General features: G+C 45.0%; 2 long non-coding RNA genes across 2 annotated transcripts in view; one reads left to right on the top strand and one right to left on the bottom strand.

Moving 5' to 3' along the window:
• Positions 1-26,985, bottom strand: part of LOC307225701 — a 164,018-nt gene that overhangs the window by 51,959 nt on the left and 85,074 nt on the right. The gene's annotated exons all lie outside the window — the stretch shown is intronic.
• The window catches only part of LOC307225695, a 38,598-nt gene continuing 11,689 nt past the window's right edge, over positions 77-26,985 (top strand). Inside the window, exons 1-2 of the long non-coding RNA XR_013843137.1 lie at positions 77-332; positions 19,444-19,595. This is a non-coding gene — a long non-coding RNA (uncharacterized lncRNA). The remainder of the gene's footprint in view (positions 333-19,443; positions 19,596-26,985) is intronic.

Raw genomic sequence — 26,985 nt, 5'->3', positions numbered from 1 at the left:
TCCTTCCCCAACTGCCATCTTACAATGGGCCTAGGAGACTCCCAAGTGTGTTTGCGTCCTGCACTCTTCTCTATGCAGCGCAAGGACGCGCCACTTAAAACCATGTGGGGTTGTTGTTGTTTTTCTGTTTTAGTGCCTAGGCCGAGGCTAACCCTGTCCTAAAGAAGTCCTCTTGTTCAGTGACAGCCTCCTTCCAATCCTTTGCTAAAAAGCTGAGTTTCGAGGGAATCGCAGTCGTCAAGCTGGTCTGAAGCCTTGGGGAAAGCCTGGCATGCTCGTTTCTGCCTTAATCTTATGCATCAGCCAGTATTTTTCAAACAGAGACAGGGAGGGTTAGAGGTCTTCATAAAAATATTCAAAGAAGTCCGTTTTAAATGTTAATATTTTAAGTGATAATTAAAGTAAATGTCTGCCTGCAAATTGGCAATGGCCATTTCCCCTCCCCCTTTGAAAGAGGTGGTCACTCTAAGAAGGACCCGTCTTGCTCGCTCCTTCCTTCCTTCCTTCCTTCCTTCCTTCCTTCCTTCCTTCTTTTCTTTCTTTCTTTCTTTTTGGGGAGTAGTTTCCAGTTTAACTGTCTTGCAAGGTTAAAGATGACCACGCTATGAGAAAACATCAACTATTTTGGAAAATAAAGAGAGAACAGTTGTGGTCTTCCAACGGTTGGTGCTTTTGTTCTGGAAAGGAATAGATATAAAGAGAGAGAAGGAAGATTAGGGTCCCTGCAACTTTATTTTCAGCAGAGTTTCTTTCAAATGCTCGTAGCACAATGAAACATCAGGCTACACCTGCTGAGATTCCCAGTGCAGCAGTTAAAGGTAGAGGAACACTCATGCCGAAAGGTTGGTCATCCTTAAGCTAAACCATGGGTAGGCAAACTAAGGCCCAGGGGCCGGATCCGGCCCAATCGCCTTCTCAATCTGGCCCCCTTGGACGGTCTGGGAATCAGCGTGCTTTTACATAAGTAGAATGTGTCCTTTTGTTTAAAATGCATCTCTGGGTTATTTGTGAGGCCTGCCTGGTGTTTTTACACGAGTAGAATGTGTCCTTTTATTTAAAATGCACATCTGGGTTATTTGTGGGGCATAGGAATTCATTCATTCCTCCTCCCCAAAAAAATATAGTCCGGCTTCCCACAAGGTCTGAGGGACAGTGGACCAGCCCCCTGCTGAAAAGGTTTGCTGACCCCTGAGCTAAACCAATTCCACAGTCCTTTCCAGTGTAATTTCTACCAGTTTGCTTTCAGAGCCAGTTATATGTGGGAGGTATAGCTGCAGCAATAGGACAATTCAAGAAAAGCTTTTTAGTCTTCTAACGTTTCCCCTTGGAGCAACATACTTTTGACTACCTGATGCTATAGCTTAATAATAAGCTATAGGTAACTTCTCTGAGGCCAATGTTAGCAGAGGATGGTTATCATTTAGATGGCCTATTGGATTAACCAGGAAGGCTATTGTCAGGGCTGCCCTAGGTCCCAGCTCACAAAGGACCAACGCCAGTCCGCTGTTATATACAAAACTCTTTATTGAAAGGCAGTTTCGATTTCAAAGCCGCGGCGTGCAGCCCTACGTCTTAAACCCTAGACCGCTGAAGCTCCGTCTGAATCTCCACCCCCCAGACACCAGTTTAAGACTCTAGCCTTGCTCCACCTCCTCCTCTGCTCTTTCCTCCTCTGGGTCCGCCTGTCCACTGGGGTCTTGCCCTTTCTGGACTCTTCTGATGCTGAGTCCCTGGATTCTTCCCCCTGCCTCCGGCGGGCTTTAGGACCTGGCTCCCAATCCGTACTTCCTGCTGTCCCGCGCGCCTGTACATTTGAACTTGGCGCGCGCGCCCAGCCGGCAACCTTCCTCCTGACCGTTACACTGCTCCTGTCACTGCTTCCCCCCTTGGGGGGGCTAGCTGGACCTGACCTCCCCTCCGTTCCCTCACTCTGCGATGGAGGCGTGGCCAGCCCTGACTCATCTTCTCTCCCTGCTGGAGGAGACGCTGGCCCTGATTCATGGGACTCTTCCCCCCCACTCCGCTCTGGTGGGGGAACTGGTCCTGATCTCCCGCTGCTGCTTTGGGAGTCCCCGCTGGCCCCTTGCTTCTGGTGTGTCCCCCCTGGGACCCCCCTTGCCCTGGCCATCGGCGCCCCCCTCTGGGAATCTTCTGAATCGCTGGAGAAGCTCATGGAATCTCTCGGGCCACTGTCATACTCCCCTACGCTGCCCTCAGATTCTTCCCCTTCGCTCTCCGTTTCCTCTCTCCCCTGTGTCTCTGCTCCTGAACCCCTGACAGCTATCATTTTCTTTTTCTTCTGATTTTATAAGTTTGGATAGAATGGAAAGAGTTTATATTGACTCCAGAGTATTCCTATTTACTCTTGCAGACCTAATCCACAGTAATGGTTTGGGGCCTCTTTGGACATAAAGGTAAAAAAGAGTAAAGGACCCCTGAACGGTTAAGTCCAGTCAAAGGCGACTATAGGGTGTGGCGCTCATCTCGCTTTTCAGGCCGAGGGAGCTGGCATTTGTCTGCATGACTAAACCACTTCTGGCGCAATGGAACACCGTGACGGAAGTCAGAGCGCATGGAAACGCTGTTTACCTTCCCATTGTAGCGGTACCTATTTATCTAGTTGCACTGGTATGCTTTTGAACTGCTAGGTTGGCAGAAGCTGGGACAGAGCAACAGGAGCTCACCCCGTCACACAGATTTCAGCATATTCATAACTGGGGCATAAGTCTTCTTAGAACTTCTGCAATTACATTGTAAAAGATAAATTGGGAGGGTCTATAAGTATGATGGCCCGTGACTGTCAACAGTCCTTCCTCCTGGCAGTGCTATGCTGTTTTCTGCTAGCCCTCTCCTTCTTGATGCAACTGGGCAATCTGCTTTATATTATTATTATCCCATATCCTGGCCCATGGTCTGCAGGTCTGAACAGTGCTTGGAACGAAGACTTCCTCACAGGAATGCCAGCTTGGCCCTGCGGCAGTGGGTGCCCGGGGCCATGGGTGCCATGAAGCGTGCATGGCCCTGGTGCCAAAATTTGTGGGTGCCTGGCCCCTTCATGGGGGATTTTGGTGGGTGGTCAGGGCCCCAGGGAGTAGGCACCTGTACTTCCTCAGAACTCTGAGTTCTTTGGTATGCTTTGATATAAGTGATTTGTGGATATTCATGCCACAAGCTTTGTGTAGGCCCACATCGGTTGAATGGTCTTGCTTTACTGCTTACAAAGTAGGATTAGGAGGCCTGACTGTCCGCTCATATTTTATGTTCTTGTCTGTTTGAATGGGAATATATTATCTGCCAACTTATTTTGGAGTCATGTTGTAATTTAACCTTTGTAGGCTGCAAGGATTCCCATTAAATTAATGCAAAGTCTGCCCCTTTTAATTTTTATTTAAAATTATTACAGACATAACATAACCATCAGCTGCACTCTAATCTGCTTTAAATTGTTGTGGAAATCTCAGGCCCATAGGATCAAACCTGATCTATCGTTCCAGGCAGAATAACAAGCTTCTGGGTTGGAAGTCTGTTAGCAATATTTCTTGGGAAGATAAAATACATGTTGGTCCATAAGAAGAAAACTCAAAAAATTGACAGTTTGGCAATACTTTTATTGGGACCAACCCAAATACCACTAAATTATGGGAAGCTTTCACAGCGGGGAGGGGAATTTAACAGTAAAAAACATAGAAGTACAAAAATTAGGCTAAATATTTGTAGCTATGAGGTCAATATGTAGACTTAGTTCCTAGATGTTGATTGCAGGATGTTCAATCCCCGTTTTGTGTAACCTCATGCCTGATGAAGAACACGAGAGAACTCAAAGCTTGCCACAATTTTGGTTGGATATTTTGGCTGGTCCTAACAAACCTTTTGCCAAACTGTCGATTGTGGAGTTTTGGGGAAGGGTAGACATGCCCTCTAGTGGCTAAGTAACACCAGAAATGGGACAACTCAGTTGAAAAGTTGCAAATGGAGGCAAATGGGGACATTTTCCCATTTTCTAGCCCAGCAGATGGCGCAATCTCCATTCTAATGCCAGTGGCAAAGTGAAGAGATAATTCTCCCCTTCCATGAACTGACTTTACAGTAAGACTGTAAGACTGGGCCGTGTTCAGAAAGTGGTGGTGGGGGATGAGTGTTCAGACCCCTGGGCTCTCACTTGTGGGGTGCCTCAGGGTTCTGTCCTCTCCCCCATGCTTTTTAACATCTATATGAAGCCACTGGGAGAGATCATCAGGGGGGTTGGACTGGGTGTCCATCAATATGCAGATGATACCCAGCTCTACCTCTCTTTCAAATCAGAACCAGTGAAGGCGGTGAAGGTCCTGTGTGAGTGCCTGGAGGCGGTTGGAGGATGGATGGAGGCTAATGGATTGAGGTTGAATCCTGACAAGACAGAAGTACTGTTTTTGGGGGACAGGGGGCGGGCTAGTGTGGAGGACTCCCTGGTCCTGAATGGGGTAACTGTGCCCCTGAAGGACCAGGTGCGCAGCCTGGGAGTCATTTTGGACTCACAGCTGTCCATGGAGGCGCAGGTCAATTCTGTATCCAGGGCAGCTGTCTACCAACTCCACCTGGTACGCAGGCTGAGACCCTACCTGCCCGCGGACTGTCTCGCCAGAGTGGTGCATGCTCTGGTTATCTCCCGCTTGGACTACTGCAATGCACTCTACGTGGGGCTACCTTTGAAGGTGACTCGGAAACTACAACTAATCCAGAATGCGGCAGCTAGACTGGTGACTGGGGGCGGCTGCCGAGACCACATAACACCAGTCTTGAAAGACCTACATTGGCTCCCAGTACGTTTCCGAGCACAATTCAAAGTGCTGGTGTTGACCTTTAAAGCCCTAAAAGGCCTTGGTCCAGTATACCTGAAGGAGCGTCTCCACCCCCATCATTCTGCCCGGACGCTGAGGTCCAGCGCCGAGGGCCTTCTGGCGGTTCCCTCATTGCGAGAAGCAAAGCTACAGAGAACCAGGCAGAGGGCCTTCTCGGTAGTGGCGCCTGCCCTGTGGAACGCCCTCTCATCAGATGTCAAAGCGATAAATAACTACCTGACATTCAGAAGACATCTTAAGGCAGCCCTGTTCAGGGAAGTTTTTAATCTGTGATATTTTAGTGTATTTTGGGTTTTTATGGAAGCCGCCCAGAGTGGCTGGGGAAACCCAACCAGATGGGTGGGGTACAAATAATAAATTATTATTATTATAAGACTCTGGCTCCCCCGCCCTTGTAGTAAGTTGAGGAAAGTCAAGATACGTTGCTGCCAGAGGTGTTAGTGCTGCAGGGCGCCAGAGCGCCAAGTTCTGGAGGGTGCCAGGGAAGAGGCGGAGGCTGGAAACGGCACCTTCCAGCATCAGCTCACCGCCCTTGCCCACCTCTGCCATGTTGCGCCTAAGCAGCGCCGTGCCTGGAGCCTCCGCCTGCTGTGGCCACTACGGCACGAAGCGTCCAGCTGAGCCGGGAGCCGCCGCGTCCAGCCTCTACCTCTTCCCCGGCGGAGGGGCTGCCCTCCAGCTGTTGCCTGTCTCCTCCAGCCCCTCAAAGCTGGGCACATCGCTGGCAGCGCCGTCCTCCCTAAAAATGGTGTGCAACTCTGGGAAGCGGGGGCGGCGGGAGGAGGGATCTTTGCATCACAGCGCCCAATATACTTAAGACGGCCCTGGTTGCTGCCTACCCCGTATTAAGTGCATGTCTACTTTGGGTGGCCCTTACAAATGGTGGCATGCCTCACTAATCATTACCATGGGGAAATGTAAGTTTGGGGAGAGAGAGGAGGAAGATTTCCTCCTTAACTTTATGAGTTCTTCACCAAATAGGGGAGGGGATGGCAAGCTGTCCCTGGACCCCTCAATATGCATCACCGTCAACTTTCTCCGAGTCCCTTTATCTAGCCCTGGTGATGAATTCAGGGTGAAATGGTGCAGAATGTGTTTTCTCACTCTCTTCTTCAGCCTCTGTGCCATTGAGAAAGCTTGTCATCGATTTAGGACAAGCCACTTTCATCTCCTGCGTCCAAGTCTCTGTAGCCTAGCACCCACAGTGGCTTCAGGGTCAAAGTGACACCAAAGTCACTACAGTGACTTTTATACCAGGCTGGAGGGAAATGAGTGGCACGCCTCACTAATCATTACTATGGGGAAATGTAAGTTTGGAGAGAGAGAGGAGGAAGATTTCCTCCTTAACTTTATGAGTTCTTCACCAGATAGGGGAGGGGATGTCTTATTCAACATCTTTATCAACGACTTGGATGATGGACTCAAGGGCATCCTGATCAAATTTGCAGACGACACCAAACTGGGAGGGGTGGCTAACACCCCAGAGGACAGGATCACACTTCAAAACGACCTTGACAGATTAGAGAACTGGGCCAAAACAAACAAGATGAATTTTAACAGGGAGAAATGTAAAGTATTGCACTTGGGCAAAAAAAATGAGAGGCACAAATACAAGATGGGTGACACCTGGCTCGAGAGTGGTACATGTGAAAAGGATCTAGGAGTCTTGGTTGACCACAAACTTGACATGAGCCAACAGTGTGACGCGGCAGCTAAAAAAGCCAATGCAATTCTGGGCTGCATCAATAGGAGTATAGCATCTAGATCAAGGGAAGTCATAGTGCCACTGTATTCTGCTCTGGTCAGACCTCACCTGGAGTACTGTGTCCAGTTCTGGGCACCACAGTTCAAGAAGGACACTGACAAACTGGAACGTGTCCAGAGGAGGGCAACCAAAATGGTCAAAGGCCTGGAAACGATGCCTTATGAGGAACGGCTAAGGGAGCTGGGCATGTTTAGCCTGGAGAAGAGGAGGTTAAGGGGTGATATGATAGCCATGTTCAAATATATAAAAGGATGTCACATAGAGGAGGGAGAAAGGTTGTTTTCTGCTGCTCCAGAGAAGCGGACACGGAGCAATGGTTCCAAGCTACAAGAAAGAAGATTCCACCTAAACATTAGGAAGAACTTCCTGACAGTAAGAGCTGTTCGACAGTGGAATTTGATGCCAAGGAGTGTGGTGGAGTCTCCTTCTTTGGAGGTCTTTAAGCAGAGGCTTGACAACCATATGTCAGGAGTGCTCTGATGGTGTTTCCTGCTTGGCAGAGGGTTGGACTCGATGGCCCTTGTGGTCTCTTCCAACTCTATGATTCTATGAGTCTATGAGTGACAGGCTTCTTGCTTCCTTTCAGCCACCTGCAATTTGATCCTCACCCGCCAAAAATCATAGAATTGTAGACCCAGAAGAGACCCTCTGCAATACAGGAATCAAGGGCTACAGTTGTAACTGTTTTTCTAGACTGAGCAAAAGACCCTTGCCTTCCCTGCCTGAACCTCTAGCTTCCCATCCTTTGCATCCAGGGATTGCAAATAATAGATTATGTCATCTACTTTTCCCAGTTTCTGCTTTCTTGCATCAGGATGCAGCAGAAGTAAACCTAAAATAAATGCCCTTTCATCAGAATGACTCTTCCAGCTGTGCTCCGCAGATCACTTAAGCCTGCTTAATTAAGTAACTGAGGACAGTCACTGTGAAATCTGTAGCAATGCCTCAGGTCGTGGAGAGTTAGGATAATTGTTTGGTGCATGTTTGTAGAAGTTGGTCAGTGTTTTGAAGTGTGGAGAGTTTTACAGCAAAGTTGGCAAGCTGTTTCTGGGCATGGCTGAAGTGTAAAAGTGAGTGGAGCAAATTTGAATTTGCTTTAATAGTCACATTTGGGGGATATTGGAGTGGTCAAAGAACATTTGGGATCACAGAATGGTTAGTAATTCTTGAAAATAACTAAAAACATGTTAAGCATGTTTTGGGGGAGGTTACAAAAAGCTTTTGGCATCCCAGTGGGGGGTTTCTATCAGAGCAGTCAAAAACAAATTTAATGGGACCACCCCAAATCGTTTTAGCATCATGGCATCATAGGATTAGGCTCAGCATAAAGAAGAAAATATTATTGATAGATGGGTCTTACAATTTACTTTTGGATCTCTGAATGAAATGAGTTTTGAACTATGGATTTCTCAGTCATTGTTCTTTCTCTTGAACAGTACAATGTTTATGAACCACATAGTGAGTGAGGAATTGCTGCAAGATTCCCAGCTTTCAGCTCAATCTCTGCATCTCCATTACTGGCCCATGTTTAACTGTTGAATCACATTTTAATGAACAACAGATTTATTGGTGCATAAGCTTTTGTGGTATAAAACATAGTTTGTCAGAAAGCTAATCAACCTGAATGGGTTGGGGCCAGGTTATCTGAAGGAATGACTTCTTTTCCTTGCAAACAATGTTCGGCATCAGAGGCCAAGATCCCTGTTCCCCCACATCAGCTTGAAAATGTCTTCTCAGTAATGTCACTCAGTCTGATGGAATTGCTTCCTGAAAGAGGTTTGGTTAAGCCATTGCTGTGCTGTTGTTTTAATTATTTAACTGATATATTGTGTTAGTTTTTATATTTTTATAATATGTTTGCACTTTTTGTTTTTACTTTGGAAGCCACCTTGGGGGACCCTTTGGGAGCTGAAAAGAGGAATATAAATGTTCTTAAATAATGAATAAATAAATAGCTGCGTAAGTCTGTGGCAGTGAAAGGAACAGTCTCCTGGCACCTTCAGACACTAGCAGGTTTATTGTGGCTAAGCTTTTGGTGGAGTAGAGCCCATTTCATCAGATGCTTGAAGTGTTGTAATCACTTGACGCATATTATGTGCACATGCACACATACACATCTAAACAAAAACCTCGTCAATGGTGGAGCCAAATGGTCATGAAATTTAAAGAAACAAAACTGTAGCAATTCTGTGTTAGGTTCGATGGACTGCATATAAGACAAACGCAATGACCATTCACATCAGCGATAATATATGATCACACAATTTATTTAGCTTTCATTATCTTTTCAAAAAGCCAGTATAATATTCCAGGGGGCAGGGACATAGTGAAATTAATTTGCTAATAAATGCTAATTCAGCAATTTCATGTGGAGCACCCTTTCAAAGTACTTTTGTTGAAGACTTCAATTGCAATTCAATTGTACTGTAGATTTCTGGACTTTTGATAACGTAGCTATTAATGGCATCTGCATGACACTGTGTTCAAAGTCACTTGTTGGAGCTTGGTTGACTTTGGCATAATAGTTTTGCATGCTTTTAGTGCAGTGTGTGACTCAGAAGCAAATGTATCGTGTCAGGTGAGATGTTCCAGACCAGCACAAACAAGACTATTACTGTCAGAAATAAATACTCCTGCTGCTTTGTTGTAAGAAAGGAGAAATACATCAGGCCCAAAGAGCAATCGCTCTAATATATCAGTTTCTAAGTATAAATATAAATGCCAAAAAGTTGACAAAACAAACAATAATGTGAAAGAAGCAGCTTAACTCAGAATATGGTAATCCTACATTTCAAATAGAACCATATCTAATGCCAGCATTTGTACTCAGCCCTAACATCAGAGTACATAGTTTTTTGTTCAAAAGAGTTTCATGGTTAATAAAGGAACCGGGCAACACAGGAGTGGGAAATCTGTTTCATTCCAGTTGTTGTTGCACTGCAACTCCCTTCCACCCAAGCCAACATGGTGAATAGTCAGGGATGATGGGAGACGTAGTCCAACAACATCCAGACTACATACGTAGATTGTGGTTGGGCAAATCGATTGTTTTGGATACATGGCAGTGTTATTTGTGAAGAGTATTAACTTTACAAATGCATCAAAGTGCCTTGGACCTGGTCTCGTTAGGCATAATATTTGCTAATGTTCGACAGGCATCTCCTATACTTTTTTTAAATAGAAAAGCCAGCATAAAGTGTTTTTACTGCAATAATAAAGCTCCACGTGTTTGCATAATGATGGTGGAGGAGGCAGGGGAAGAAGCAATAGCAATTCTATTACCAAAACTCACTACGTGAGGGGAAAGGTACCATATTTTTCGCTCTATAAGACACACTTTTTCCCCTCCTAAAAAGTAAGGGGAAATGTATGTGTGTCTTATGGAGCAAATGCAGGCTGCGCGGCTATCGCTGAAGCCAGAACAGCAAGAGGGATTGCTGCTTTCACTACGCAGCGATCCCTCTTGCTGTTCTGGCTTCAGCGATAGCCGCGCAAAGCCTCTTCAACAACATTTGATTCAGAATACTTTTTTTCTTGTTTTCCTCCTCTAAAAACTAGGTGTGTCTTATGGTCGGGTACGTCTTATAGAGTGAAAAGTACGGTAATCAGTAGGATGGTAGGAGGCTGTGGCAAGCTGCAACAACCAGGCCTTTGTCTCCTGCTACTGCCCCACCCAGCTAGCTCTGCCCAGCTGATAACTAAATCCAAGGTTTTTTGTGTGTTTGGCCAATGTTAATCAAACCTTCATCAATTCTAACTTTTACTACATCCAGGAAATATGGGAAGGATCTGGCACCCAGTAATTTTGACCCCCCTCAAAAACAAGTCCTGCCAGACATTTGTGTGTTTTTTGGATAGAGTTACAAGCTGTTAGATCAGGGGGATGCTGTAGATATAGTGTATCTTGATTTCAGTAAGGCTTTTAGCAAAGTCCACCATGACATTCTTATGAGAAATCTGGTAAAAACTGGATTGAACAAAGTAAATGTTTGGTGAATTTGGAGCTGGTTGGCTAACCCAAACCCAAAGAGTGCTCACTAATGGTTCCTTGTCATCCTGGGGGGAAAAGCGATAAGTGGATTGATGCAGGGTTCTGTACTAGGCCCGTTGTTGTTCAACATTGTTATAAATGACTTGGATGAAGGTATCAAATTTGTAGGTGATACGAAACTGGGAGTGGGTACATATTGCCACTGAAGACTGAAGCTGAATTCAATATGACCTTAACAGATTGGAGAACTGGGCCAAAACTAATAAAATGAATGTTAATAGGGACAAATGTCATGTTCTGCACTTAGGCCGGAAGAACCAGCTGCACAAATAAGATGGACACATGGCTTACTATCAGTACATGTGAAAAGGATCTAGGGTGGACCTCAAGCTTAACGTGAGTCAACAGAGTGATGCAGTGGCAAAAAAAAAGCTAATGCTATTTTAGGCTGCATCAACAGAAGTATAGTGTCCAGATCGGGAAGGTATAGTACCACTCTATTCTGCCTTGGTCAGACCACACCTGGAATACTGTGACCAGTTCTGGGTGCCACAATTTAAGAAGGATATAGACAAGCTGGAACATGTGCAGAGCACATGCAGAGTTTGGAAACCAAGCCTTATGAGGAGTGTTTGAGGGAGTTGGATATGTTTAGCCTGGAAAAGAGGAGACTGGGAGTAGATATGATAGCCGTCTTCAAATATCTCAAGGGCCTTTGAGATTCCTTCCAACTCTACAATTCTATAATTCTCTGATTGAAGATTGAAGGCTGCAGACCTGTGCTCAGTTATTTGGAGCAGGCTCCATGGAAAACAATGGGACTTACGTCTGAGTAGACATGCATAGGATTAGAATCAGATGGTCAGAACAAAAGGAAATGCCTACTGGTAAGATCAAGAAAGACCAAAGTTACTTCTTATATACAAATTCAAATACATTTGTTTCTGGACTACTCCAGTCTAATCTGAATGGGGGAAAACTGCATTAACAGCTAAATAATGCTCATATGTGGATAAGCCTTAAGGCCTTGACTAGAGCTTAGGCCTTTTACTGTGGAATAGTGTATATCAGATTTCTTTTCTCAATTGCTTTTGTTCCTTGGCTTGCATCCCACTTGTGATTTCCCAGGCACACGTGCTAAACTGTTGTTATTAGTTTTGGCACTTGCAAGAGAAAACAGTATGTAACACTGAAAAGTCCCCTGTGCTCTGTGGTCCATTCCATAAGTGTCTGGAAAAGCTTCCACACGGATGTAAAACAGGGGTCATAACCAACATCAAAACACACACAAAATCTAATATAATTTGAAGGAAATAAAAGGAAACAGATTGAATGACAAAGAACCACCACTTGAGAATTTATTGTAGAAAATGGAGTAAGATGCAGCAAATGTATTAGTTGCCTTAAAGTTATAGTTCCACAAGCTCGTACTTTAGAATTTGTTTAATCAGCTCAATCTTTCATGCAATACTTATTTAGGTTATCAACTTCAACTGTTTAAAAATCTGTCATTAAAGGTAAAGGTAAAGGTACCCCTGCCCGTACGGGCCAGTCTTGACAGACTCTGGGGTTGTGCGCCCATCTCACTTAAGAGGCCAGGGGCCAGCGCTGTCCGGAGACACTTCCGGGTCACCTGGCCAGCGTGACATCGCTGCTCTGGCCAGAGCCAGAGCCAGAGCCAGAGCCACACACGGAAACGCCGTTTACCTTCCCGCTGGTAAGCGGTCCCTATTTATCTACTTGCACCCGGAGGTGCTTTCGAGCTGCTAGGTTGGCAGGCGCTGGGACCGAGCAGCGGGAGCGCACCCCGCCGCAGGGATTCGAACCGCCGACCTTTCGATCAGCAAGCCCTAGGCGCTGAGGCTTTAACCCACAGCGCCACCTGCGTCCCAAAAATCTGTCATTAGCATGTGCTTAATCATGAATAATACTTGTTGGAAGATATAACTATAGTTTAACATAACACCTTTAATTCTTTAAGTTTCCCTCATTTATATGCAGACAACAAAAACAAAACACATGAGCCCATGCATAGAATTCCATGCAATTTTATCTTCCTCTCAAGTAACAGGCCTTTTAAATATTATGCAAGCCACGTGCAAGTTGTCTTTCCATAGTTTAGCACTGCATGCACTCATTCACTTCTTGCCTTCCTCCTCCAGCATGGCTGCAACAAAAGTAGAAGCTTTTGCTTCCATTTTCAGCTATCTGTGATTCCATGTTATGTCCAAGTCTGGGCAAAACAAGGTCGATATTAACTATGGTTTATTGAAACAAGCCAACTTCAAACAGTAGTTGTTATCATATTGCAATAAAGTAGCCACAGCTCCCAGTTCAGACATAACAAGAAACTATGGTTAGGTTAAAACGGAAGTGAAAGCTTTTGATCTCATCACAGCAGTGCCAGCAAAGGAAAGGGGACAGGTTAGATGAACCCAAAGCTTGTACGTGTATTGGGTAAGGTATGGTGACGTTATGTGGAATCCTGGCCAATGCATGAAGAATTCCTACATTTTTATTTCAGAAGTCTTTATCTAGAAACATATATTGCTGCTTCCTCCAATTTTCAGGAGATGGAGCTCATGTACTGCATTACAAATACCAGTTTCCTCTTCATATATTTATGATATTCTGTTTAATTTTTATCAATTCCTCACATACACCTAATTCTTTTTGTGAGATGATTGCTATACCAAATATTTTTTTTTTTGAGAAAATACTCTTTGAACATTTGAAATTGCTGTACTGCTTAAACTGATAAAATTGTTTGTAATCAAGCGTATATCTAAGTTTTGTTTTAACCTTTTTTAAGGTGCAGTAGTTATAGGGAAAACAAGATAATCGTTTGGAGGAAAGTAATAGGTTTTTTAAAAAATGCAAAGAATTGGAGTTTTGAGCATAGTTTCATGTATTTCTTAATAAGTTTTCAGTAGCTTTCATTACTAGCAATACATATCTTCTGACATTATTGGGATAGTGGAAGCGGCACACTCTGCATCAGGAGTGTCCCTTTGATTAATTCTCCAAGGCTTTGCACATGGATGAACCTGTTCCTAGTATTAAAGACTCCAGCATGGAATCCAGATGTCTAGATGAATGTATTTTTCAAATGTCCAGATGAACATTCCAGATCTGTGAGACATCTAGTGGACAAAAACTGGTCATCATCGTCCGTCCGTCCCCATTACAGTGTAGAAACATTTTTATTCAACATCCAGAGGATGATGTTTTCTGTTTTGAAACTAATTCATTTTTTAATGTGTTGATGTTTTGAGTTCCTGGGGGCACCCACCCCCTCAAAAAAAGGAACCAATATTATGTCCGGATCAGGTTTTGTTTCTTACTGTGTGCATACACATGTGTTTAACAGCCTGCTATTATTTTCACTCCAGTATAACTGCTGTTTTAAGCTGTCTGAATTCCCATCTATGATTATTTTGACATTTAAACTTGCAAATTGTGACAGCCTTCTCCTCCTCACTAGCTGTGTATTACAGTGTGTGCCACCTCTCTGATATGTATAGTTGGCGGAGCTCTGCTTGCTTCCAAAAACAGACCAATTTATTTTATGCTCAGTGATTTGGGCCAGGTTGCGGAGCGATGTCGGGAATTCAACGTAAACTGTGCTATATAGGCAAACATGCTAATAGTGCTGCTTGAGTCCCTCCATTTATACACAAAATTCAACTTACTTCAACACTGATGATGGGGCAACATCCAGCAATATACCTGTTGGCAGTAGGCTAGGTTAGGAGACAGGTTAGCTTAAGGGGAAATGGTAGAGGGCTGATTTCATCCCTGGCATTTACTGCCTGAGGCAAGTGCCTCATTCTACCTAATGGTAAAGGTAAAAGTACCCCTGACCATTAGGTCCAGTCGCGGACGACTCTGGGGTTGCGGCGCTCATCTCGCTCTATAGGCCGAGGGAGCCAGCATTTTGTCCGGAGACAGCTTCCGGGTCATGTGGCCAGCATGACTAAGCAGCTTCTGGCGAAACCAGAGCAGCGCACGAAAACACTGTTTACCTTCCCGCCAGAGCGGTACCTATTTATCTACTTGCACTTGATATGCTTTTGAACTGCTAGGTGGGCAGGAGCTGGGACTGAACAATGGGAGCTCACGCCATCGCAGGGATTCGAACCGCCGACCTTCTGATCAGCAAGCCCTAGGCTCGGTGGTTTAGACCACAGCGCCACCCGCGTCCCTCTATTAGTGCCTATGATAGCGGTGATGAATTCCTGGCCTGCTGGTCTGATCCAGCCTGCTAAGGCTTTCTCGGTGGCATGCCAGACATCCTCATCCAGTTTTCCATTGTGTTGCAGCCCTGCCAGTTTTCTTTCTCATCAGATCACCCTCATTATCCGATTAGCAGGGAGGGGTGATCTTTGAACCCATCATGGCACTAGGACTGATGGGAAAAGGAGAATTCTGTGCCTGTATGTGTGTGTGTCCTGTTTGTGCATATAGACTGTATAATATAATGATTTATCCAGCCCCTTGATTTATCCAGGGACATGGTGAAGGATAAGCTTGTGGCAATTATACCGTAGCTGGTTTAACAACGTCATTTTAGCCCCAGGGAACAAACATCAAGATCAGCACCTTTCGGGAACAGTCACAACACGAGACCTCATCAAGCAGCTTTACAGGGAAACCATGGGCCATTTTGTTTGTGGTTAACAACTGAGAAACAGGAGATTAATTTGCAGTTTAGGGATGGAAATAGGAGGGGCTCAGCTGCATGAAGCCTGCATTGCCATTAACACCAATAAGAGAAGAAAAAGAGCGTTGTCTTTGTGGCAGCCCCCTCCCCAACCCACAAGAGTCCTGCGTGGGGAGCCTTGCCAAGAACATTAGCCAAGCAAACGTGATGGGTTTCAGCGAGCCAGTGATGAAATAATAGAACTCCTCCATCGTCTACCTACTGTATGGTGCATCCTTGATTGGATAAAAGCTGGTTTGTTTTAAAATGAGCTCTTCACATATTTTCAGTAATGCCTTGGCTGCAAAGATGAGTAAAGATTCTGACAGGAATCAAACCCCAACAAAGGAAGATATCTGGGACCTACAGCCACTTGAATCTGTGACAAATCTTTTAGGTAGGCATTGCTGCTTCCGGCACTTGCCAGAGGTCATGATGGACAATCCAGAGAATAAGCAACAAAGAGCTTAACCGATTTCTTTTCCCATAAGGCCCCAGGCCACATTATCAGATGCAATGAAATGTTTTCTGCAGTTGTGTGTGTATGCAAACAAACACATTCGTGGATTTTGTAAGCACGCTGGGGCCAAATGACTGTGAGGTGCAGTTTGTGACTGTTCTGTACAAACAAAATTAAGCATAGTGATATTCACAACAACAGCAGCGCAAAACGGTTGTCCCCTGTCCGTTATTCCACAGAACGTTTCCTTTTCTTGGGTCATTTAAATAATTTGTTGTCGCTATTCTGAAGATTTGGGGAATCAATATTGCTTTTTAATGTAATGTGTCGGATCTACATGCAATCCACAGGTGATAATTCCGGAGTAGTATGGCGTTCATGGCGAGATCTGGCACCTCTTTTTCTATAAAAATAGCACTGATAGGTAGATAGATAGATCAATAGATCCCACTGCTGAATATTGACTGATGATGGTCACACATTTCATGCACATGATATAGCTGTGCATTCATAGCTGTCAACCTTCCCTTTTTTTGCAGGAAATTCCCTTATTCCAGTGCCGTGTTCCCACTGCTATCCCAGATTGTTAGATATCCCGTAGACTGTCCCCGGGATAGGTGAGGCTGCTGATCCCTTATTTTCAAGGCTGATTCCTTATTTTCAAATCTGAAAGTTGACAGCTATGTGTGCATTACACTGTGGCAGGGCCCATTCATAAGTTGTTGGACACCAGCTCCTCTCAGGTCCAGCCAGCATAGCCAGTGGTCAGAGATCATGGGGTCCAGCAATATCTGTAAGGTAGGGACAGCTTACCTACCCAGGTTTTAAAGTATAACTATTCAAAGCACTTTCTGAAAATCCTCAAGTTCTTGCATTATATAGCTCAGTCGATTACAGTCCGTACACTCGACTGCTTTGTCTACTCCATCTTAGGTAAAGGTAAAGGTAAAGGTACCCCTGCCCGTACGGGCCAGTCTTGACAGACTCTGGGGTTGTGGGCCCCTCTCACTTAAGAGGCCAGGGGCCAGCGCTGTCCGGAGACACTTCCGGGTCACGTGGCCAGCGTGACATCGCTGCTCTGGCCAGAGCCAGAGCCGCACACGGAAACGCCGTTTACCTTCCCGCTGGTAAGCGGTCCCTATTTATCTACTTGCACCCGGAGGTGCTTTCGAACTGCTAGGTTGGCAGGCGCTGGGACCGAGCAGCGGGAGCGCACCCCGCCGCAGGGATTCGAACCACCGACCTTTCGATCGGCAAGTCCTAGGCGCTGAGGCTTTAACCCACAGCACCACCTGCGTCCCCTACTCCATCTTATTTATTCCTTAATACAGTGAGCCAGAACGCTTGTTATCCTCTGTTAAAATAATAGCAATCTTTTGATATTTGAAACGGCAGAAAATCAGCATATTAAGATACTGTAAATAAGTTCTTAGTATATTATGCCAATCAAGTTAAAGGTCCCCACCTGCTGGGAAAGATGAGACTCAATATGGTTTCTGCTGGTAAAAGATCTCTTGTGGTTTTGTATTACAGTGTTAATGTGCGGGGTCAACGAGCATGGCGCGTTCTTTTTTTTTAGCCTTTTATCTGCCAATGTCCATTAAGCTTATAGGAAGCTAGATATGATCTGAAGAACTTCATGACATATGAGCCTGTTCATAATTTTCCAAAGCTTGTCCTTGATTTGAATGCACATGATTAAGAGATAACTCTCTTCTTGAAAGGTGTTTTTAATAATCGGAATAAACCATAATACACCTCTCTCCTTCCTTTTGAATCTTAAAAAAGTCTCGATCTAAAAAATTAAAAAATGTCTCGATCACATTTTCGGAACACACTGAAATGAATATATTGTTGTAAAGAGGCCTAGCCTAGGAAAACATTGGTAATTTAAGGAGCAGATGGAGGAAAACCTGTTTCTCTCAGCTGCACTACTTCAGACTGCAGGTGGAGGAATCGTGTAAATGAATGCTCTTCCACTCAAATAAATCCCTGCCTGGGAAATTTAGATACCAGAGGAAAGGGCACCGTACTAGGCCAGCGGCCTTCCCCACAGCAGCTACTTTTCTATATTTGTATATGTATTCAGATCATAGCTGTCAACTGTCCCTTATTTGGCGGGAAACTCCCTTATCCCAGTGCTGTGTCCCACTGCTGTCCCTTACTGATGATGCCCCTTGAATTTCCCGGGTTTCAAAGGAAGCAGCTCCTCTCCCTCCCTCCCTCCCTCCCTCCCTCCCTGCCGGCCAGGGAGGAGGGAGGCTCCAGCTGTGTTGCTTGGCTGCCTAGCCTGCCCCCCTCCGGCCTCCTCTCACCAGTCCTGGCCCCCTGGAGCCCCTCCCCACGAGGACTGGCAGGAGCCTCGGGCCCTTCCGCCACCATCCTCCTTGCAGCCACCGAACGGAGCATCTCTGCCTGGGGCCTCCCCTCTGCCCACCGCTCCCGCTAGGCCGTACTGCGGCTGCGCCACCAAAGGACCCGGATGAAATGGGCAGCCTCGTGCGCCCTATGAATTGCTGAGGAGCCTTGAGAGGAGAGCGAGGGCAACCATAGAGAAAGCAGTTCAGAGAGAGGAGGCGGAGGCGCGGGCAGGTGTTCCAAGGGCTAACCATATTGGGGGAAAGCGGAGGAAGGACCGCAAGCACCTCTCCTATAAATTTGTAGTGGTAGACTAGCATAGATGGTCTGACCTGCGGGTTTACTTCGGGCGCTATTCCCCCCCTCCTCCCGCCCCGCCTGATGGAACTGAGAGCTGCAGATGGAGCACGAGAGAAAAGATACAGATACATCTTCGTAGCTTGGACTTCGTTTTGTGCGAAAAGTGGTTGCTGCTTGTAGTTATTGAATTGCAGTGTTTCATCAGCTGGTGTCTTGAGCAGCAACCTCTGGAAACGAAGGGCTAAAAACCGGCGCTGCTCTCCAAAATTATCTGGTCCCTTTTAACTTCGTATTTCAGCTGGTTGACTAAAATCCCTTATTTTGGCTGCTGATCCCTTATTTTCAAGGCTGCTGGTCCCTTATTTTCAAATCTGTAAGTTGAGAGCTATGATTCAGATATGTGAGCTCACACCTGCAATCTAAAGGGCTACCTCTCAGAAGGCGATTTACCTAGCAGTTGTTGTATAAGAACTAGGCAATATAATCACTAAGCACCTTGAGCAAACAAAACAGATAAAGCTGCTGAACTGTGGGGTAAGGAAAAGCACCGTGCTTGGGATTTGGCAGCTATATCATCACTCACGCATATGCAAGCCTTTTCTGTTAAGTTCTAACCTGCCATCCTGACCTGCTTGCAACACCCTCCGCCCTGATATTCCCTTTGGTTTTCTCGGATAAATTATGGCAACAATAAATGCCAGCCCGGCAAACAGGAGTGCTGAGAAACAGAGAAATGTGTGTGGCAACAAACGCCAGTTTAGAGGGCTGAAAAGGCTGAAAGAAAATATTTGTGCTTCAAATAATAGACCATAGTTTTGTGGTGAAAAGACACAAACAGATTCATCGATCTACTGGAAAAATGTATTGCTTTCATTCTCTCTCACACAGCTCTTTCAATAAAGCCCTTAAGATTATTGTTAAATACGTGAAAGTACATGAGTAATATCTCAACCTTTTAAAAAAAACCTAGCAGGGCTTGGATTTAAAGGGCAGAGGGGGCATTTTTAATAGTTTGCTGTACTCTTTCAGGGCCAGCCCAAGACATTTTTCTGCCTGAAGCAGAGCAGAAAATGGTGCGGACACATCCCAAGAAAAGTCTGCGTGGTAGTCAAGACAAGCTGAGTAATTTTGGACCTGAGGTAAAAATTCCCACAAGGATCGATCCCCCACCCATCGTGACGGTAAGAAGAAATAAATAAATCGTATCACAACCGTTTGCCTCCCATTCATGACAAGCAAAAGCAGTGGCCTGAGGCAGCCACCTGATCCGTCTAATGATAGGGCCGGTCCTCACTTCCTTCATCCTGTCTACTGTGTCCCAACTGTGCTTCCATTGCCTCAGTTCTTCAGGGTGTGGGTGTGGTGAGGGTGTGGATATAGATTCACTGGAAAGACCTGGTTCAAAAATCACCATTCAGACATTAGACACACTTGAACCAATCACTCACTCTCTCAGCCTATTCTGCTTCACAGGATTGTTGTGATGATAAAACATATGCACTACCCTGGGCTCTCTGTGGGCCACTGGTTTAAAAATCAAATAAACCGCCATGGTTCTGAACAAAATAAATGCACCTAAATTGACTGAATGTTTGTGAAGTGCATTCAAAATAAGCCCAGTATTATAGTCATCAAATGATAAAATCTGTGTTTCTGTTGAAACCAGTTTGATTTCCCTGCCTTCCTAGTTCCTTAACCTCAAATTCTCATGTCATTTTAAGAGCCAGACAGCAAATTGGGATGAATTGGAATCCGAGTCACTCCAGTGCCCTTAATGCAGTTCTGTTGCATTGGGCCCATGAAGATTTGGATTGTAGACAAGCGTTAAAACTCACATTAATACTAAACAAGGTGTCAGGCAGTATGATAGCAAAAATATACACATTATTATGGTAAAAATTCCAGAAAATAGAAGCAGGGGGAGGGGGAAATTGAAGCCTGCCTAGATAGACACATACACCCCCCCCCAAATTGTTTATTTTGTTATTCACTGGCACCTTTCTGAAATGTCAGATTATAACCTTAATCAACAATGTAAAACCCTATTGGTTTTTTATTAGTACAGTCGTACCTTGGAAGCTGAATGCCTTGGCTCCCAACAAATTGGCTCCCAAATGTACCCGGAAGTGAGTGTTCCAGTTTTTGAATGATATTCGAAAGCAGAACATCTGGCATGGCTTCCAATTGGCTGCAGGACACTCCTGCAGCCAATTGGAAGCCACACTTTGGTTTTCAAACAGTTCTGGGAGTCGAACGGACTCCCGGAAGGCATTCTGTTCGAAAACCAAGGTACCACTGTAATTTGAAGAAAGCCACATTTGTTTTCATGATGCTATAGCCTGAATAAAAAGCAAGAAATAAAAATGCAGGGCTTTGTAAAGCATCGTGTTTTTCTACATTTAGATAATGTAGATTTAGATAATGGTAATATTGCATTTTATTTTGCTCGTCCAAACTCCGAATTGCACATCAGAAAACAAATATTTTTGAACTTTGAGAAAGAATCTTAGATGAGCTTCTGATATATCAGAAGGATAGCATTCAGAAAGGCCTTGACTTTTCAAGAGAGCCTTGACTGGGCATTCTGCCATTTTAATAGAGAAATACCAAAGAGGTGAACCTTGCAACTTGCCAAATATGTGGAGACAGTTGGACACTCCTGTGAACTTCATTCCCAAGTTTCCACATCTTTCTCTCTTGCTTGCTAGGCTCCATACATATTCGAGCAATCGCGCATTATATTGACTTTTGCATGATGGAATCAACCCATTTACTTTCCCACCTATTAGCAGAAGGGGGATATAACTCACCATAAATGAGTTTTGACAGGACCATTGATTTCCTGGCTGAAGAAATAGGTGTACCTTTTCATTTTGTCTACCTTGTTGCCAGTGTCTGCGCTCCAGTTGTCTCAGAGGATCAATAGAAGGTCTCTTCTATGGTTATGACTGGGGCTGTGGTTTGTCAATTAAATGGCACAGTACAGCAGGATTTAGGAGAACATTGCTCATGGGGAGCCATGTCTGAGAGCTAGAAACCGAGCTGTAGGAACACTTTCCCCACTTGGTGCTCCTCTGCCGGGAACACTTGTCAGTCACAAGCAACTGAAAATAGCAGAGTGAGCTCATAGTGCAGCTGCTAAAAATATAAGGGAAAAGATAGCCAACAAGTGCTCTGGGTTATGGGGTTCTAAAGCAGGCAGACGAGAAGGCACAGGGAAAGTCAAACTTAGTAGTCTCAAATTTGGTTTCACATTCTGTACTTGACAGTATGAAACTACATTGCTGATGGCTTGCTAAAAGTCATGGGGTGAAGAAAAACTTGTAGAAGCAGATTTGTTATAATTTGTTATAAAAACTATAACCCATCCTTCAAATAGTGTCTCAGGGTGTTAATAATAATAATAATAATAATAATAATAATAATAATAATTTATTTATACCCCGCCTATCCGGCTGGGTTTCCCCAGCAAAATGATAGTACAGTAAAAGCATTTAGAAAGCATAAGCACAGAAGTTAAAAGAAATGGGGTTTGAAACCTAAAGAAGAGCAGCGTACAAACTTCAAAACAATAAAACGGTTTTAAACTGAAATTATTATTATCATTATTATTATTAATTTTATTTATACCCTCTCCCCCCCACACACCTGGCTGGGTTTTCCCAGCCACTCTGGGGAAGGTGTGGGAGGAAAGAACAAAAAGGGGAGTTAATTTACTTTGTTGTAGAAGTTGCTCAGGATTGAGCCCCACACTGGAAATATATCCTAAGCCAAAGGAGTGCAGCGTTGTGTGGATTTCAGTACAACAGAATTAGCAAAATTTGTGCTGTGAACTTGGCAAATGCAGTTTACATCTAAAATCAGAAGCATTACTTAATGGCAAATACTGTACGTACGTTATGGAGAAAAGTTTCTTGAAAATAAAAGAAAGAACAATCCTAGCATAGTTCCAGTAATTCTACTGGAAATTTTTTTAAATGGTAAGATAACAGTCACAGATCTTATGTTTGACTGCCAAGAGATGGAAACTAAGAGAAAGCTTATCTATTCATAGATTTTTGGGAGGGGAGGGGTTAAATGTGTTGCCAGGTAGACGAAGCTTTTCCCTTCTGCAAAGTGGGTATTTTGTCATTGGTAACACAGCTGGCTTGGCGACAGATACAAAAGTTGTTTACCATCAACAAAATGGGTGGTTTGTGAAAGGCCATATATGTATTAGGGTTATGGTTAGGGCAGGTATGTCCAAAGTCCGTTTCAGGGGCCTAAACCCTAAAAAGCTCAACAACTTCAATTCTAAAACAATGTCAATAACTTTGGTCCGCCCTTTGGCCAGCCTTCAAATCTGGCCCTCTTTGAAAAAAGTTTGGACACCACTGGGTTAGGGTTAGGGTGCATCAGCAGCCATTTTGTGACATCTTTATAAATGGCTTGGATGAAGGAATTTAGGGGATGCTCATCAAATTTGCAGATGACACCAAACTGAGAGGTAGCTAATGCCACAGAAGACAGAATCAGAATTCAAAATGACATTAAAATTACATTAACAGATTGGAGAACTGGGCCGAACTAACAAAGTGAATTTCAGTAGGGACAGATGTAAGGTTCTGCACTTAGGCAGGAAGAATCAGATGCACAAATAAGATGGGTGACACCTGGCTTACTAGTAGTATATGTGAAAAGGATGTAGGGGGTTTTAGTGGATCACATGATTCTAGGTAGCATCAACAGAGGTATAGTGTCCAGATCAAGGGAAGGATATTGACAAGCTGGAACATGTGCAGAGGAGGGCAGCCAAAATGATCAAGGGTCTGGAAACCAAGCCTTACGAGGAACAACTGAAGGAGCTGAGTATGTTTAGCCTGGAAAAGAGGAGACTGAGAACAGCTATGATAGCCATCTTCAAAGATCTCAAGGGTTGTCACGTGGAAGAGGGAGCAAACTTGTTTTCTCCAGCTCTGAAGGGTAGGCTTCAAGTCACAAGAAAGGAGATTCCAACTAAACATCAGGAAAAAAACTTTCTGACATTAAGACCTGTTTGACAGTGGAACCGTCTCCTTCTGGAGTTTGCGGACTGGTCTTCCTTGGAGGTTTTTCAGCAGAGGTGAATGGCCATTTGTCATGGATGCTTTAGCTGAGATTTCTCTTGGGGTCCCTCACAATTCTAAGATTCTATAAGAGCAGCCCAGGTATAGCAGCCCAACTTTCTGTTTTCCCAGAGGCCAGCCAGATGTCTGTGAGAAGACCACCAAGCATGGAGTGAAAGAAGTATGTTCCTGTCTGCCCCAAATTTGCAATGGTGACAACGTACACAATTCTCAAAATTCCAAATGAGCCCATAGATTCAAGAGGTTGTGGAGCCCTGTTACACAGGAAGAAAGTTGTGAAGCTACAGGAATGCAATTTGCATCTTGCTAACAGGCCAACTCCCTGAAGGCAGAATCAAACAGTATCCCTGCTAAAGTTTTCTCTACACCGCAAAAAAGTTGACTTTCAAGTGTAGTAATACCTGTGTTATGTTCCATGGAGAACACCGTGTAAATGAACTGTTAGGAACTTGTGTGCACACCCTCTTCCTGTGTTACCTGGGGCAAGGCTTTGCCTGAACATATCTTTTGGCAGAATGCATTATACTGAGCCACCACTTCTGTGGTTACTTGCTGGAAGGAATGGTCCAAAGATTATTCATGTGTATTATCTTATATCTTTTTATTTGGATGTAGAAATTTACATGGTTACCATCTGTTGAAAGACTGCCACTGCTGTCTGCTTCAAAAAGAAAACAAGTTGTAGCCTTCCAGGTTGTATATGCACAATGCTCTCCATTTCTCAATACCTACAAGGGCAGGCCTATACCTCAGTCGTGCAAACAAATTAAAGTTCTGCTGCCTGCAGGGGGGAAGTTGGACCTATGTTCCATTAAAGCACATACAGGCAACCCCCCTTTACATGCATTCAATATGCACGTGACTATGTATACGTGCTTTGCCTGAAGTGAATTTTAAAAATCGCTAAAACAGCCCCCAGAAGAGACACAAAGAAGTCAGAAAAGGCATGAACCATCACCTAGCAATCCCACGGGCCTTTGCATTTGCAATCCCAACCAAGAGCCCTTCCACTGACCATTGAAGCATGTGGAGAGCTGGAGTTTGAGGAAAGTTGGGGGAGAGCAAATGTGTTGGGAGTTTTGGGAGGAATTTCTTTGAGATGGCACCTAAACACACAGCACTGTCATCTTCCAAGGGTGATGACAAACCCATGAGGCAGAGAATGGTGCTCACGCCAGAGGAGAAATCGGAAGTGCGGGACTGTTTGCAAGCCCACGTGCTAAACCCTGTCCCCGGTGCCCACCACGCCCCCAAGAGATGAGACATGACAACAATGTATGGGTTCATAATAAGTGTAATTTTAATAAGGTTATGATTTATGTCTGTCTGTTTGTTTATCTGTTTGTTTGTTTATAATTTTGTGAAAATCAATTTTAAAAAATTGGGGGGGGGGAGACAATGTATGGGTTCAAATTAGGCCACAACTTATATTTAATTGCAGCTGTAGGAACCTCATCTTAAGCCTTGGAAGGTTTCCCTCTCATACCCAACAGGGGCTGAGGATGTGCAGGGCAATCAGGTGTTGGGGGAGGGGACTGGAAAGCGCAAACTTACCCACCATGCCCTCCCACTTCACCTAGCCGGGAGTTTGACCTATATGCCGCCGCTGTAGGGCCAGTGACTCCCACAATAAACCCTTTAACAGGCCCTGCAAACGCCGCTGCATGGGCGTGCATCAATATGCTGCCCCCGACTATAGACTATAGAATACCGACCAAGGCCTAAAACCGCCACCCGAGACGCTAACTAGGGTTTCGCTGCCAAGATACCTACAGCTGAACATCCTCTCCTACTGAGGACTAGACCCTGCCACCCACCAATCCCTGAGGCCCTGGTAAGTTTGTGGCCTATCTAAGCACTGCTGGGGGGAGGAGTTTGGACCATAGGATGGTCGTTACTGGACTTAGGGCATATCCCTTTAGGTCCGCCTTCGCAGATCTGTGCCGCTTAGGCATCTGCGCACCCCATCGCGTGTCTCGTTGTCAAGGTTAGGCCTCCAGACGTGGGAGGCAACAGGAATTGTGCCCAGTGAGCGCTGCCATGCCCCCATGCCCTAGACTTCTGTGCTGGGCACACCTGCAACAAAGTCAAAGGGAAAACAGTAAATGAAAATACAAAGAGTGACCTGAACCTGGGACGAGGAGCATTGTCCCCTTATGCTGGCCCTTGCTCCACCCCCCAGCATATGTGGCATCAAGATTTGGGAGGAGATCCAGGCAGCAGTGGCAGAGAATATCTGTACACCTACAATTGCCAAGGTCCCCAGCCATGTGTGAGACAAGGCACATGAGGCACTGAATCTGTGGCTAGAGGACATGAACTGCCAGCATATGCCCGTCGATGGCGGCACCTTGAGAAAGAAGGCACCTCAAGGACCCTGCAAAGGAGGTCAGCGGCAGTTGGCTGGCCCGCTTCAAACGACACTTCAATTTGAAGAACATCAAACTGTATCTGCAGACCAAGCGTGCCCTGAGCACCTGAAGAGACAAAAGTACCCGCTGCTCATCGCCATGTTCCTCAGCAAGACACCATCAGCCCCATCTGACCCACAGCCAAGCACTTTGGGGTACTGGTCTAGCCTGCTTGTTGTCGTTTGCAACCTGTCCTCTAGTGATGAGGGAGACAGGCCCACCTTTCGTGTCCGTCCGACATAGGGCTGTTGGTTTTTTCAATGGTTTCCAGAGGTTTAGAGGATGTTTGCAGGCTTTTCCAACAGGTGCTCCAATTATATGCAATTTTATGTATGTGCGCAGTGCCTCGGAACGTTGCCTGTACCACCACACACAATCTTGCTCATCGCCTATGTGCCATGAGGATTTTTTTCCTGACACTTATTAAGGCTGCTGTGATGAGCCACCAAACAAAGCCACATACGGTACCTATGAATCACATTAGCTTTTTTTGCTGCAACTCAATATTGGCTTAACTGCAATAACTCCCAAATCTGTATTTGCGATTCTGCTTAGCATTTGGGTCATCCACTCATTTTGTAATGAGTAAAGATTTACAATAAAGCCAAGTATAAAAAGTTAAGTTGCCTGTTTGAAAGGTGAAATGAGTTCATATACCTTCCACTTTGTAAGGTAGGATAGACTGCAACAGACCCTGTTCTGTCACCCACATGCAGGGATTTGGGATCCGAGCAAGGCAAAAACACTACTTCCTAGGTTTTCTTAGAAGGGAAACTGCAATGAACAGCAAACCTGACCTTATGTCCCCTTCAGTCGCTGGGATCCCCTTTGCACCAGCAGATGAGTCCTAGGCAAAGTTCAGAGACTTGCCTGGCCTGCTTTTATGTTGTTAGCTCAGTTGGTAGGGACGCGGGTGGCGCTGTGGTCTAAACCAGAGCCTAGGGTTTGCCGATCTGAAGGTTGGCGGTTCGAATCCCCGCCATGGGGGTGAGCTCCCGTTGCTCGGTCCCTGCTCCTACCAACCTAGCAGTTCGAAAGCACTTCAAAGTGCAAGT

This window comes from Podarcis cretensis (genome assembly GCF_951804945.1).
Source record: "Podarcis cretensis genome assembly, chromosome: 10".
Taxonomy (NCBI): domain Eukaryota; kingdom Metazoa; phylum Chordata; class Lepidosauria; order Squamata; family Lacertidae; genus Podarcis; species Podarcis cretensis.
The sequence above is the reverse complement of the archived record's forward strand: the minus strand, read 5'-3'. Positions and strand labels throughout refer to the sequence as shown.